Source organism: Protopterus annectens, chromosome 5.part0, assembly GCF_019279795.1.
Source record: "Protopterus annectens isolate FY-2018-M chromosome 5.part0, PAN1.0, whole genome shotgun sequence".
NCBI classification, from domain to species: domain Eukaryota; kingdom Metazoa; phylum Chordata; order Ceratodontiformes; family Protopteridae; genus Protopterus; species Protopterus annectens.
In genome coordinates this window covers 1,335,018,719-1,335,035,738 of record NC_056735.1, presented here as the reverse complement: position 1 = coordinate 1,335,035,738, position 17,020 = coordinate 1,335,018,719, and positions in this window count along the sequence as shown.

Genomic DNA, 17,020 nt, shown 5'->3' with positions numbered 1-17,020 from the left:
GGCCCCACTGCCCAAAAGGCATTCAGGGGGTTGTTGCCTTTACATATGATTGCATGGATGGCCATCACAAAGGTCAGGTGTATCATAGACATTATTTCACAAAAGGTAAGAAATGATGTTCCTGAGCTCTGTTTTCCTTTTTGTGACAGTTTATCCCATGAAAGTGAATAACATGTTTGGAGGTGTTACACCTGCTAGCAACGTGAGCAATCCAAGAGGGCCCTCAAGATGGCAGAGGGTATGGATTGTTTTCCAGATTCAGTTTGGTATCAAAGAAAACAAGGGCTTCAGGTACATAATAGACCTAAGTGTCCTAAATCAGTTCATTCTCAAAGCTGCATTCTAGATGTCTCAGTACAGATGATTTGCACTTGCTTAAAAAGGAGATTGGATGCACGCACTCATCCTCCAAGATGCTTACCTGCATTTGAAAATAACCAAAGAGTCAAAGAAGTTCCTACACTTCTATGGTGGAACAAACAACTGTGCATTTAGAGAATTCTTATGGAGTCAAGGCATTTCTCTTCCTAGATGACTGACTCCTAGCCATCCCACTAAGGGGAACCCGTCATGACAAGAAGTCATTAGTGTACCTACTTCATTTGTTGGGCATCACTGTGAACATTACAAAGTCATAGATGGAGCTCTCATGTTTCATAGCATGTATACATAATTCCCTGAATGCTCAGTCTTACAAAGTCATTCTCAGTAAAAAAAAAAAAAAATTCCCCCATTACAATGGATAATGTTTCTTCCATTATTTTCAAATGTCATTACCATACCTCTCAACCTCTTAACACAAAAAACCCGGACAAATCTAAAAATAATCAGGGACAAAGCCCCCAAAATAGGGACAATTTTTAAATATTGCTCTTATAAACTTGGAAAGTTGCTAGAATAAAAGTTCTTGTGTTGCCATGCATTTTCTGAAGGATATGAAGTCAGAAGCTCATATGCCTGTCATTATATAGTGAATTTAATCCTCACTGATTTGCCACAAAAATCCAGAAAACCACAAATTTTATGAGGAACAGACTAAAATAGAAGTCAAAAATCTGGACTGCAAAAATCTGGACAGTTGAGAGGTATGGGACTCACTACCATGAGCCTTTGTCTGTGAACTCTGAAGCACTTGGCAGCTACAACCTTTCTGTTTGTACATGCTTGCATTTGGATTCTACAGTGGAGTCAAAGAATATAATAAAACCAGCCTGTTCTCAGATCTCATGGGAATTTTTATATCTTGCAACTCATACAATCAGTGGTGGATTCACACCCCATTTATTTTCTCTGGATAGCCACTTTCACCATCTGGTTCTCTTGGAAACTTTTACCACAGATGAAACTGCCTTGCAGTGACATATTATAGGTTTGTAAGTGGATACTAGGCTAATGACCACAAAGGGCTTTTTAAGCCTAGCCATGCATGCCAAATTAATTTGAGGCTATTGTTTTATTGATACCATCAGTACGTAAGGTCATATTTACACAACTCCATACACACACACACACACACACACGCACACACACACACACACACACACACACACACACACACACACACACACACACACACACACACACACACACACACACGCACACACGCACACCACACGCACACATGCACACACATACACATGCACACACACACACACACACACACACACACACACACACACACACACACACACACGCACACACGCACACACACACACACACACACACACACAGACATACATGTTGACTGCTGTGAGATTACCACTCCCTCTCTATCTAGCTATGAAATCTAGAGGACACAGTACTTAATGCAAGAACCTCCGCAAAGTCTAAAATATTGTTTGGGTAGAATGTTCCAAGATGGATGGTTGATATTGGAAGCCAAAGTGCACACAATGTGCTGGAGATTATATCAGTTATTTTGACCTTTGAAGAACTTCAAGACTTTCTCCCATGAGGTGCCATTGCCATGTCTGCGGACAAGATAGTGGTTGTATGGTACATAAGCAAACAAAGAAGGTACCCACCCATATCCATTGTTCTGCCAGGCCTTGAGGGTTTAGGAATGAGCCAAGTCTTCATTTTCTTATAGCAACTGACATTCTTGTAGAGGCAAACATCTTAGCAGACAGGCTCCATCATTTTCTTCTAATATAATACAAGTGATCCCTCAACAAGACATTAGCCTTTCCATTATGGGGAGAAATCTTCTTATGATCTGCTTGTTTCCTTTGTTCAACAATTAAGGCATCTGCATATTTATCCTTTTAGCCCTACCTGGGAAATACTTTCAGAATGTTCTACTTCTAATGTGACTCTCAGGTGTACTGTGTGCCTGTTCTTCCTTTCCCCTAAATCCCAAGTTTATTCTGAAAGCAAGTCTGTGCAAGTCCAAAGTCATTCTAATAGCCCCAATTTGGCCACAGCAAGCCTATTTCTCCCTGTTATTGTCTTATCTGTTGGACAGGCCTGTATGTCTGAATGCATGCAGAATTCTCCTTCCACGTGTGTAGCAAACCTCAACTGGACAATATCCTTCTATATGATCACGTTTCTTCCATTTCCATTGATGGTCAGGAACGCTGTATACTCTCCCCCTGGTAATCCAGCTCACTGCTTCCATACAGAGAGTGTCTAGTAGAATGGTGTAGAGAAATGAATGGCTTCATTTTACAGTTTGGCCTTCCTTAGATGGTTTAGTCCCATTAACCACTCCTGTTTCCACTACACTGGAATGCCTGACTCACATGTTTGATGTGGACTGTTCAGGAATACTTGACATATAACCTGATCAAAGTCCACTTCTTTGCCATATCAAACTTTTATCAGGGAGTATATAAGTCTAACCTGGCCTTTTCTAAGACCTGTCAGGTGATCCTTTCACATTAAGTTTAAAAACATTGTTCCACCATGGAATTCAATATTGTTTTGAAAAAAAAAACATGTTATTCCTCCATTTAAACCTGAAGGCCAAGCTTAGATTGCATATCTGACATGGGAATCTATATTTGTAGTGTCTATCAATTTACTAGTAAGATTTTCTGAGATCAAAGCTTTAAACTTAGATGATACATAAAGAAAGACTGACCATGTAAACTAATCTGATGTATACGCACAAGTAGCAACTTAAACCAATGTAAATGAGAGTTTTAATCTACATGTGTTTTGTCCAGAGTTCTTCAACAGGAGACAGTATTTCTGCATACACTGAACGTTCATAGGCAGCTGCACTTTTATTGAACTCAAATCAAAGAAGCCAAATGTATATCTCAGTTATTTGTATGCTATGTCTAAGACTTCCACTGTAACATTATCTAGGAGTCTATCTCAATGTATAAAATTCTGTTATGAGATATGTAAAAAATATTTACTTACCAAACCTACTCTGCATTCAGCAAGGCTAGTGGCTTCTTCCATAGGCCTTATTTAAGAATGCTTAGCTAAATAACATTTGTTCAGCTGTGACATTAGTTTCTTTGCATAGCTTCTCACAACACTATATGCTGGACAGGATCACTAGGTATTGGTCTGCCTTCAGGAATTTCTTATATATATGGAGTTCTTTCATGCTGCCACCCATTTTGTAAACGATACCTTATGAGAGGAGAGCATATGGGTGGAGGTGTTACTGTTGACTGGCAACATCATAACTTTGACCACCTTTGAACTTTAATGCTTCCTGACATCGGGTTCCTATCGCGAAATCGAACATTGAGAATGCCGAATACCGGAAGGCCGAACTTGGTAGTTCGAAAGTTGAGAATGTCGAAGTCGTGAAAACCCAAATTCTTTTCCAGGGAAAGAATTCGGTTGGCTATTTCTGTGGCTTTGGCATTTTCAGACCGGGTCAAGGTAAGCGTACGAACAGATAATGATGGACTTTAGGGTTAGGACGCGTGTCAGGTACGTGTGCAATAATGATGGACTTTAGGGTTAGGGTGTGGGTCAGGTAAGTGTGCGATAGTGATGGACTTTAGGGTTAGGGCGCGGGTCAGGTAAGTGTGCGATAGTGACGGACTTTAGGGTTAGGGCGCGGGTCAGGTAAGTGTGCAATAGTGACGCACTTTAGGGTTAGGGCGCGGGTCAGGTAAGTGTGCAGTAGTGACGGACTTTAAGGTTAGGGCTGGGTTAAGGATAGTGCATAGATAGTGGTGTATGTTAGGTTTAGTGTAGGTTTTGAAGGTGTTTGGTGTGATTGTGTTATGTGTGTGTTTTTCGGAGCAACACATTTTTTCCCTGGGAAAAAATTTACTGTTTTGAAATATCAATGTTATCCGAATTCAATCTTCCAAGTTTGAACTTATGGTGTTCGACATTTTGGAAGTTTGATTTCGTGATATAGACCCCTGACATCACATATTATTAACACATTACCCAACAGAAATTGCTACATATTTCTATGTAACATAGCCATTATATAGCTAATCACATTATTTCAGTATGTTATTATTTTGTGTAATGTATTTTTGTGTCTTTTATACATTGTGATATACATCCTATCGTGCTTTTCAGTTGATAAGGACATAGATACAGGACATTTGTGGTTTCATATCACAGTTAAGTGCTAGGACATAATGTGATTCCCCATATGTAAGGTAATACATCATCAGTAAATTGGAATGATCTATACAATATGTGTTGATAGGTAAACTGGACATGATACATCCAACAGAAGAACACGTGATCATGTCACTGAACATAGCTATATTGTTGATTGTAGGACAGTTTTCCAGAAACATGTGAAACATTAGCTGTTCATATGCACATTTTTAAAATTGGTAAAAACCTTTTTAAAATTTTGGGGAATTTTTTGGAAAAAGAAAAAGAAAAAAGGGGAAGATTTTTTTTTTTAAATGGGTTTGGAAAAAAGTTTTCCCGGTTTTTTTAATAGAAGGAGAAAAAAATCGGGGCAAAAGGGGGCCAAAAAAGCCAGGTGAGTGGAGTAAGGAAGATTACTGATATTGTCATTAAGTTGTGTAATTAAATCTTTAGTGAAAATGTTTGTGATTCCCATTTTTGGGAATATTTTTCTTGAGTGCCAAGTTTTGTAACTGCACTCCAGAATTGTTTGGGTTGACTTAAATGGATGGTCAGTAGATTCGGTCATGCCCAGCTTTAGCAGAATTGATTTTAATCTTTATGCCTTTTTTAACTGTTGATATAGATCATATTTATGTTTACTTGATGGGTCCTTTTTATGGTCCTTCCATACTTTGTCCCTATTTTTTAGCTGTTTATGTTTGGGGGTAAGCTAGGGGATATGAAGACTCTGGGGTACAGTGTATCCTGCATAGAGCTTAGAAGGTAATACAATGTGGTGAGGGCAATAATGTGGTTAGTACATTGATATGCAGAGCTGTAGTCCAGGTATTCTAGTTGTGAGGAGAGTAAATCTTTAGATAAGCCAGGGGGCATATGACTTGATTAGTACTATTGTAGGTTTAGTTTTATTACTCTAAAATACCAGTAGGAGACTATGAGGAAGTGGTTACTTATACAGTTTGTGAGCATTTGTAATTAAAGCAGTTTGTGCGGTAATAATAGTTATAATAACTGCCAATAAAGGGGATACTTTTAGAGGTGGGGATAGTGCCTTCAGAGATCAGTTGAGTGAGATTGTGAAGGGAGATTAGTTTGTGCAAATGAGTTTTAAGGGGCCTTTCCAGTCAAGGGTTATACTGATCATTGTATCGGAACAAGGGTATGTCAGGGATACAGCAGAGGGGGTGGACTACCTGACTCATGGAGATGGCACTGAAATGGTAGTAGAGATTCTTGAAAAGAGCATCCCATACGTGTGTAGAAGGCATAGAGTGGAACATTGGGGGAACATACTACAAAGTCAGATCATGGTTTGAAGCAAAGTCTGTAGCTTTAATTTGGCTGAAGAGTTATGGGACACCTGTAGGATGAATGTGTATTATATTACATCTGTAGGAACCAAGATGTTTGCAAGGGCCCGACCACTTTGTGCCCATGGGGACTGTTGCCTTATTGCTTGCATTGACAAGTACATCTCACTATGTGTACATGTTAACAGTGATGCTGGTGGTGAGAGGGGATGACACACACACACACACACACACACACACACACGCACACACACACGCACACACACACACGCACACACACACACACACACACACACACACGCACACACGCACACACGCACACACACACACACACACACACAGACATACATGTTGACTGCTGTGAGATTACCACTCCCTCTCTATCTAGCTATGAAATCTAGAGGACACAGTACTTAATGCAAGAACCACCGCAAAGTCTAAAATATTGTTTGGGTAGAATGTTCCAAGATGGATGGTTGATATTGGAAGCCAAAGTGCACACAATGTGCTGGAGATTATATCAGTTCTTTTGACCTTTGAAGAACTTCAAGACTTTCTCCCATGAGGTGCCATTGCCATGTCTGCGGACAAGATAGTGGTTGTATGGTACATAAGCAAACAAAGAAGGTACCCACCCATATCCATTGTTCTGCCAGGCCTTGAGGGTTTAGGAATGAGCCAAGTCTTCATTTTCTTATAGCAACTGACATTCCTGTAGAGGCAAACATCTTAGCAGACAGGCTCCATCATTTTCTTCTAATATAATACAAGTGATCCCTCAACAAGACATTAGCCTTTCCATTATGGGGAGAAATCTTCTTATGATCTGCTTGTTTCCTTTGTTCAACAATTAATGCATCTGCATATTTATCCTTTTAGCCCTACCTGGGAAATACTTTCAGAATGTTCTACTTCTAATGTGACTCTCAGGTGTACTGTGTGCCTGTTCTTCCTTTCCCCTAAATCCCAAGTTTATTCTGAAAGCAAGTCTGTGCAAGTCCAAAGTCATTCTAATAGCCCCAATTTGGCCACAGCAAGCCTATTTTTCCCTGTTATTGTCTTATCTGTTGGACAGGCCTGTATGTCTGAATGCATGCAGAATTCACCTTCCACGTGTGTAGCAAACCTCAACTGGACAATATCCTTCTATATGATCACGTTTCTTCCATTTCCATTGATGGTCAGGAAGGCTGTATACTCTCCCCCTGGTAATCCAGCTCACTGCTTCCATACAGAGAGTGTCTAGTAGAATGGTGTAGAGAAATGAATGGCTTCATTTTACAGTTTGGCCTTCCTTAGATGGTTTAGTCCCATTAACCACTCCTGTTTCCACTACACTGGAATGCCTGACTCACATGTTTGATGTGGACTGTTCAGGAATACTTGACATATAACCTGATCAAAGTCCACTTCTTTGCCATATCAAACTTTTATCAGGGAGTATATAAGTCTAACCTGGCCTTTTCTAAGACCTGTCAGGTGATCCTTTCACATTAAGTTTAAAAACATTGTTCCACCATGGAATTCAATATTGTTTTGAAAAAAAAACATGTTATTCCTCCATTTAAACCTGAAGGCCAAGCTTAGATTGCATATCTGACATGGAAATCTATATTTGTAGTGTCTATCAATTTACTAGTAAGATTTTCTGAGATCAAAGCTTTAAATTTAGATGATACATAAAGAAAGACTGACCATGTAAACTAATCTGATGTATACGCACAAGTAGCAACTCAAACCAATGTAAATGAGAGTTTTAATCTACATGTGTTTTGTCCAGAGTTCTTCAACAGGAGACAGTATTTCTGCATACACTGAACGTTCATAGGCAGCTGCACTTTTATTGAACTCAAATCAAAGTAGCCAAATGTATATCTCAGTTATTTGTATGCTATGTCTAAGGCTTCCACTGTAACATTATCTAGGAGTCTATCTCAATGTATAAAATTCTGTTATGAGATATGTAAAAAATATTTACTTACCAAACCTACTCTGCATTCAGCAAGGCTAGTGGCTTCTTCCATAGGACTTATTTAAGAATGCTTAGCTAAATAACATTTGTTCAGCTGTGACATTAGTTTCTTTGTATAGCTTCTCACAACACTATATGCTGGACAGGATCACTAGGTATTGGTCTGCCTTCAGGAATTTCTTATATATATGGAGTTCTTTCATGCTTCCACCCATTTTGTAAACGATACCTTATGAGAGGAGAGCATATGGGTGGAGGTGTTACTGTTGACTGGCAACATCATAACTTTGACCACCTTTGAACTTTAATGCTTCCTGACATCGGGTTCCTATCGCGAAATTGAACATTGAGAACGCCGAATACCGGAAGGCCGAACTTGGTAGTTCGAAAGTTGAGAATGTCGAAGCCGCGAAAACCCAAATTCTTTTCCAGGGAAAGGATTTGGTTGGCCATTTCTGTGGCTTTGGAATTTTCAGACCGGGTCAAGGTAAGTGTACGAACAGATAATGATGGACTTTAGGGTTAGGACGCGTGTCAGGTACGTGTGCAATAATGACGGACTTTAGGGTTAGGGTGTGGGTCAGGTAAGTGTGCGATAGTGATGGACTTTAGGGTTAGGGCGCAGGTCAGGTAAGTGTGCGATAGTGACGGACTTTAGGGTTAAGGCGCGGGTCAGGTAAGTGTGCGATAGCGACGCACTTTAGGGTTAGGGCTGGGTTACGGATAGTGCATAGATAGTGGTGTACGTTAGGTTTAGTGTAGGTTTTGAAGGTGTTTGGTGTGATTGTGTTATGTGTGTGTTTTTCGGAACAACACATTTTTTCCCTGGGAAAAAATTTACTGTTTTGAAATATCAATGTTATCCGAATTCAATCTTCCAAGTTTGAACTTATGGTGTTCGACATTTTGGAAGTTCGATTTCGTGATATAGACCCCTGACATCACATATTATTAACACATTACCCAACAGAAATTGCTACATATTTCTATGTAACATAGCCATTATATAGCTAATCACATTATTTCAGTATGTTATTACTTTGTGTAATGTATTTTTGTGTCTTTTATACATTGTGATATACATCCTATCGTGCTTTTCAGTTGATAAGGACATAGATACAGGACATTTGTGGTTTCATATCACAGTTAAGTGCTAGGACATAAAGTGATTCCCCATATGTAAGGTAATACATCATCAGTAAATTGGAATGATCTATACAATATGTGTTGATAGGTAAACTGGACATGATACATCCAACAGAAGAACACATGTGATCATGTCACTGAATATAGCTATATTGTTGATTGTAGGACAGTTTTCCAGAAACATGTGAAACATTAGCTGTTCATATGCAATGTGTCCTCTGAAGTTTTATCAGGCATTCCTTTTCTTTATTGTGAATGGTGCTATAGAAATATATACCACACTTATAGTCATATTAACAATGGTAGAGTGTTGGACAGCTATAGGAGGAATTGATGTAAACACTGCAAAATATAACTATTTAGTGGATGCAGTGTGATCTTAGAGTTGCTATGTACAATTAGCAGGATATGTAAGAGAGAAACATAAAAAAACATGTCACTGAAACCAGACTGGTTCCAAAATTACCTTTAATAGCTAACAAACCAAATAAACAATAAATACTTGCCGCAAACATTGAAAACAATAAAAATGGTGAAATGATAACCACTTTTATCCATTAAAATAATGAACTTCTTCAGATTAAAAATGGTCTTTCTCCCACTATATTCCTTAGAAGGAGCTAATTTGGCAAATCTGACTACATGTGGAAGTATGGCCAGTTTTGGTCATTATATAAAATGGATTTTCACTCTTTTAATTGGTTGGGGGCTTTTTGTAAACCAAACAATGACTCTCGTGGTTGGCTGTGACTGCCAATGAAGAAATCTTGAAGTATATTTAAAGTCTGATGTTTTCTAGTTTGGTAATTTGAAGAGGTTCATTATTTTAATGGATGAAAGTACTTATTATTTTACTGTTTTTATTGTTTTCAACATCTGTAGCAAGTATTTATTTTTTACAGCCTACCCTTTAGTTAACTAGGATCGCGGATCCTGGCGATGAATGGCCGTTTCATTTGTTACAGCTCTTGTTTTGTACTATAAGTGCAGAGAACCAAAATAATGTGCTTTGATTATATTGTGGTAGTTAGCATGGACTAAAGCCTTACATTAACTGTGGATTCTTCGGTACTCTGACCTACCAGAATCCCAACTACATTACCTACAAGCAGTTGCGAGGTGCACATAAGACAAATAACTGCACGGTTAGCAAAAACAGCAACAAGCTAACCTGTACCCTGACCTACTGGAATCCCAACAACATTACCTACAAGCTAACCTGTACCCTGACCTACCAGAATCCCAGCTATATTACCTACAAGCATTTGCAAGGTACACATAAGACAAATAACCATGCAGTCAGCAAAAACAGCAGAAAGCTAACCTGTATGTCCAACCTTTGTTATTTAAAACTTGCATTGTACAGTAACTTTGTAAATGTGCTCATTTATCACCAGAACCCCATCCAGTTAACTCTGACCTGCTCCACCCACCCCACCCTTTTTATTTATTTATTTATTTATTTATTTATTTATTTATTTATTTATTTTTCTTGTTTACAGTCCCCAAGTATAAACTACTTAACTGCCTTATTTGAGCTCGTTCAGCATAATATTAAATAGACCCTGGAATAGAGTGAATCTAATGTGAATTTGGAAACTTAGATTCTGCTGGTGTAGACATTACCTCTGCAATTTTTACCTGTTCAATAGATTGTTTTTGTGTGTGCAAGCTGCTCCAATCTGGTCCTAAACAGACTGTGACATGAAATTTGACACTCACATTTCACTCACCATAAATATAGTACATAAAAAATTGGAGGGACTATATAAAAATAAACAATTCCTCACAAACAATGCCAGGGCTAATATAGCACAAACACATTTCATCTACACACTTCTATATGCCTCTCCTATCCTCACCAGTCTTAGAAAATTGGATTTAACTAAACTTGATGCCTGCTATAACAAAATTGCAAAGTTTGCCACCAATAGCCCACATCAAATACACCACTGCTCAGCCCTTAAACAACTCAACTGGCTCGAACTTCTCCATCATCTCTTTTACAACCAGCTTATACTAACCCATAAGATTCTGTACTACCCTGATAAAACCCCTGCATTACAAAACCTAATACATCCTTACTCCAGTTCGAGGGCCCTGCGCTCCAACAATAAACCTCTCCTTCAAGCCATTAAAGCCAACAACCCTGCAGGAGCCTCCCTCAATTCAAATCTTATAGCTACAAAATGGAACACTTTGCCCAGTAATGTAACAGCCACATCATCTGTAGCTCACTTTAAGAAATCTCTAAAAACGCACCTCCAAGCTAACTGGATTTGTAACTGGACTCCCCAGGTTAGTCTATTTCCAACTCCTTCTGCTCACCCAGGGTAAACTCTCCTTTCCCTTTTTGAGGTCAAAATAACCTGTCCCATTTGGTTATAGATTGGTCTTACCCATTCCATAGTCAATAATTATATATTGCCCCAATGAGAGTAAGAGCTACATCTGTCCATTAGTAGTACAGGGGGCAGTTCTAGTGTAAATTTTCTGTTTCTCATCCAGAGAACTAAGCTGCAGTTGAAAATGGACAGGGATGAACTCTGTTTTATTTTGATGGGGAGTCTGTTCCATAGCAGTAGTATCCTCTGCGAAATATACCTGTCCCTCCAAACCATTTGGTTGTTGTTGCGGAATAAGTTTAGATTCCTAGACCAAGTATTTCTGATGCCATTTGACTTGCTGGTGTGCAATAAATATATCAGTAATGGGTTGGAAGATGCCTTGTATGCCAGACATAGGTCGCTTCTTAACATTCTGTAGGATACCAAATATAGTGACAGGTCTTTGAGTTGATCCATGTAGGATATGTTGCTTAAGTGTTGTATCCTTTTAACAAGCTGTCTCTGTGGGCATTCCAGTTGCTGCATGTGTCTGAACAGATACATGCCAAAGGTGGCATTATATTCAATGACTGGCCTAATGAGGGCTGAGTAAAGGTGGACAGTGACATCCATATATCTAGACACAATTAACTTTGTTTATAAGATGCGTAATATAGAATGACTTTCTTGCAACAATAGACACATGATGATCAAATGTTAGGTCTCTGTCTACATAGGTTCCTAAATGTTGAACAACTGGGTCAATTTTGGGATGTATTGTCAAAGTAGTAGTTCTCAGGAATAGATGACTTCCTAAAGGATACAATAATGCATTTTCTGCCATTTACTTTCAAACTATGATTTTTACACCAATTATTTATTTGAGACAAACCTACCTGCCAGATGGCTAAGTCATCTCAGATTCAATGACTGCTCCTAGCTTGCAGTCATCTGCAAACTTAGTCAGCCAGAGCTCTTTGCTATTGACTTTACTTCAGAAATGTAGATGCCAAACAGGAGAGGTCCCTGCACAGAACCCTGGGGACTTCCATTGGTGACTGTTCTCTTTGTGGAAGTAACTTCCCCTGTTTTGATTACCTGCTATCTGTGAAACCAGATGGCAATCCAGTGGATGATATATGGGTTTATTCCAGTTTATTTAGCCTGAGTGGTAAATTGTGTCAAAAGCTTTGGTCAGGTCAAGTTATGCAATGTGTATCTTTTTGCCTTCATCCATTTCTTTAGTGATGTTTTCAAAACAATCCCCCAGGTTGACTAAGCATGACCTGCCTTTGATGAATCCAAACATTCTCTTGGTACAAAAGCTGCATAGAGGCTGAGATTGAACAGTATTATTAGGGTTGTGGCTAAATCATGCCTAATGCTATTTAAGATGCATCCAGGGATATTGTCAAGACCCACTGATGCAGTCATTTTAGCTTTTGATAGCACTTTTAGGACTTGATCTTGTGTTAATAGGTGGAGGTGAGCCAGTTTCAGGTATATCTTGATGAACAGATAGGGGGAGAATAGGAGAGGGGGTGAAGTTATAGCTATATTTATCTGTCAGTAGGTTAGCTATACATTCAGTCACAGTGTAGGTAATGTCTTTCACAATCAGCTCAGTGTATAGCTGCATTGTGCTTTTGAGATTACAAGCATAACTAAAAAATCCCTTCTGACTGTCTTTGGCATGGGTAGCTATTTTAGCATCAAACTTGGCTTTGGTAGATTTTATTAAGCTCCTAAGTTGTTTGTAAGCAGTGATCTGTAACCCAGGGAATGAAGAAAGCTCTGTTCTTAACCTCTGAAGGAGACACTTAGATAATCTTTCCCATAGAGGCTGTACCACTGTACACTGCCAAAATGTATGCCACAGATTGGCCAAAAAGCTTTCCTGGATGTGTATCTGTACTTTAGAATATCTTCTGAGGACCAATAACCCCCTTGGAGAAATAATATAATTTGTTCATACTATAGTATAGTTCCATCTTGAGACTTCTCACTAGAGAGCAATCACTAAGCTGATGAAGTTAACTAAAACCACATTAATTCCTTATAGTTCAATCTATTTGGTATGATGTTCTATGATTTAACCCTGAGTTACTCCCACACTGTCATGGTTGCCCTTCTAAACTTAAGTAATCTACATAATGGATAAGGCACATGGGACACTGTAACGTCAAAATTAAATTCTGATATTATGAAACATCTCATTCATAATGCTCGTGATAATGTGGAAATTATAAAGGACAGAATCTTAGATCTTACCATGGATTTTAGGGCTTGTAGATTGACCTTTGTAACATTTAATCTATGTTTCAATATGGAATGTTTATATACACTTCTGAGGGGGTGGGAAATTCTATTGCATTACTTATCCTTGTTTGGGGAAGACTATCTATCATTTTAATTAACCATGTCATAACTTTTTTCAGAACTGCGAGGGTTGTAAAATATACAGGCATTCCTTACAAACACTATATGTGCATCTTCTTCTTCTGGCTTTTCCCGGTTAAGGGTTGCCACACCATATAACCTGTCTGCTCATGATTGGCAGTGGAGTTTTATGGTGTTGAGTTGCCAGCCCGGCACCCAGCCTTCCACAGAAAGAACACACTCATGCCTAGGGCCAATTTTTAGAGTATCAAATCCACCTACCGCATGTCTTTGGGATGTGGGAGGAAACTGGAGCAAACCCACACGACCACAGGGAGGACATGCAGACTCAGCACAGAAGGCCGAGGATCGAACCAAAGAACCTTTTAATGTGAGGCGGCAATGCCAACCGCTGCACCACCATGGCCGCCCAAACCAACATACATGCATGACTATTTGAAAGGATATGTGGTAGAAGGGAAACCATTGTTTAAAATTTGTAGTATTTAACTGTATAACAACTAGTACCTGTATGTTAGTAGTCTAGTAATCTCTTGGAGCTTATCTCCCCAGGACTCTACTGAAAATGGACATAAATTCAGTTAGACCATCCCGGTCAACAAATGTAAAATAAATAAATAAAATAAGAATAACAGACTTATATACTTACAGACTGGTATTTATGATTATGTTTCCAATAACACTAAAACTAAAGAATCAGACATTTCATCCTGAACTGATATACATGAGAATGCATTCACCGTACTGCATGCCAAAATATACTGTCACTGACTCACCTCCTGGTTTGTCCTTTAAGTAAGAATAGTTTGGGGATTTCCAAACTCATCCCTTTTCCCATTATTAGATGGCAAAGAGGAAAAATATTCTTTCCACAAAATATGTACCAAATATTATTTACATGGTTCCTAACAGAAAGAGCTTTGCTTCCCGAAACCTAAATTTTGAGATCCCTTTATATCCAATCTGACACTGCATCCAACTAAAGAATCCAGAAGGATAAAGTGGAATGTAACATATAGTCAATTACTGTTCATTGATGTAATTTAAAATCTAGTGATTTTGTGTTTATGTATTGGTATTGGTTTCATAAGCATTTAGTAGCCATTCTTGTTGTAATTACATTGAAATGGCTCTAGCTAACTAGTTAAATAAGCAGAAAGATAGACAAATGGATAGATAAAGTTATAGAAAGAGAGAAGAAAGTCTGACAAAATGTACAAATTCACTGAAAACAGTATTTCTTAGTATTTCTTCTTATTTTCCAGGTGCATACCCAGATCTTTAGCTTTTCTCTGTGCTGTTGCAGTATTTATATGAAGAAAATGAACCCCGTGTTAGTGGACTTTGAAAAGGTTTATTCTATTTGCTTTTTCTCTTTCATGTTGAATTCATTTGACTATCTTGCTGGCATTTATACAAAAATGTGGTTGCAGATTCCTGTTTTCTTGTAGTATGAAAACCACTGCTTGGTATGAACTCAACTGACATTTTATTGAATAATAGCTAAAGCTAACATTGTGGTAAACAGTAAAACCAAATGAGATTGAGAAAGTTTATTTACGGTTCAAACTGATTCTAACAAAATATTAGATCACTTTTTTTGTGGTCTAACAGCTTTCAGTTACAAATTCCTAACTTGTGTCCACACACACACTTCAGAGGACTGGCTGTGTCAGTAGGATGAATGCTAGCTGCAAGGTGTATCACATGTCCTTAAATATACTCTTAGACATGCAGACCATCCATTTTCTAAATTTCTAATGAAATTGCATTGAAGTCCAGTTGCAAACCCATGACTGAATAGTTTTTATTTTTAATTTAGCATTTTAGACAATGTGCAAGGGAATGAGATGTGCAACAATAATATATTGTCACAGAACAAGAGGGTGATATAGAAAACACGTCACCTTCGTTATATATTTCCTAAAGTGCTCTAAAGAATTCATGGTTAGTAGTCATGGATTGATATATACAAGACCATTGTTTTGGTCCACCCATGTCAGTATGACACTGAAGCCATTATTTTACCAGTGCCCAAAATGTGTATAAAGAAAAAAAAAATGCTGAAGTAAATGAATCAAAGATGAAGGTGAGATAGTTTGCTAACTAAAACCAAATGAAAATAAGAGGGAAAGCATAGATGTAAATGTTCAAGCAGACAAAAGGAAGCCACCTTTTGGAATATATGGGAAATATTTGTATGTGTAAGACATGAAAAGTACAAACCAAGGAAATGATAGTAAGGCAGTGTAGTTACAGGCTGCAGATGGAAGGTAACAATTAACTTTAACTTACATGGGGTTCACAAAGAAGGAAGGACGTGGAATCTTAGTCATGTAATAAGTATCAGAACAGTGTGATATAGGAAAGGAAAGAGGTAGTTATCATTTTCTTTTCAAGGAAAAAAATTAACTCTCTTGTTCATTCCTGTCAGTGTCAGTGAGGGGCTGAGTACCTGAGTGTACCATCCTTTGGGTGAGACATTAAACCAAGTTCCCATCTGCCTATATGGTGCAAGATCACATAAAACACTTTAAAATGGAGGGGCTGCTTTATGCTCTTTCCAAAGAAACCAATGCAATTTCAGTAATCACATATCATATGTACAGAATGAAAGATAAGGTAAACATACCTAAAAATCATTAATAATCAGTCTCAATTTTTAATCCACAAAACTCTCCTGTACCTCTGTTCATAATATCATTACTATATGAATCACAATATTGTAAATTTTTCCTCTTCAGTCCCAGCTTCATAGCAATGACATATCACATTTCTTCTGATATATTAATTAAATACAGTCATTAAATTCAGTCCTTCTTCCATGAACCTATGAATTCAGTCCTTCTTCCATGAACCTATGAAACACATCACATCTACATCTAGAGCTAACATATTTCAAAAACCCCTGATTGCACAAAGGTTGGGGTAGCATAGCAGAAAGCTGTTTCCATCCCGCTTTGCCACCCTGAGCATGAAGAACCTCCTTGTCTCCAGGTAAGAAATCATTGCATTTGTTGGGTATGCCCAAAATAGTACTTTGGCATTGACATGTACAGACTTTACTGGAATCTTGTTGTCCCAGGAGCAGGTAATGAAATTCTGCAATATTATCTGGTAAAGACATGAGATTCTACAATATCCAATAGGAATGAATACCATTACCTATTCCTAGCATATTGTAATCTCTATTGACGCCTCATCAAACCTGTTGAGTTCACCTGATGTTATCTGATACCACAGCTCTACTTATAAAGTCACACATGTCCTTCAGACAGTAAACCTGCCTGTGGTGCTGGGGTTTTCTTACAGGTAGAGATGCAGCC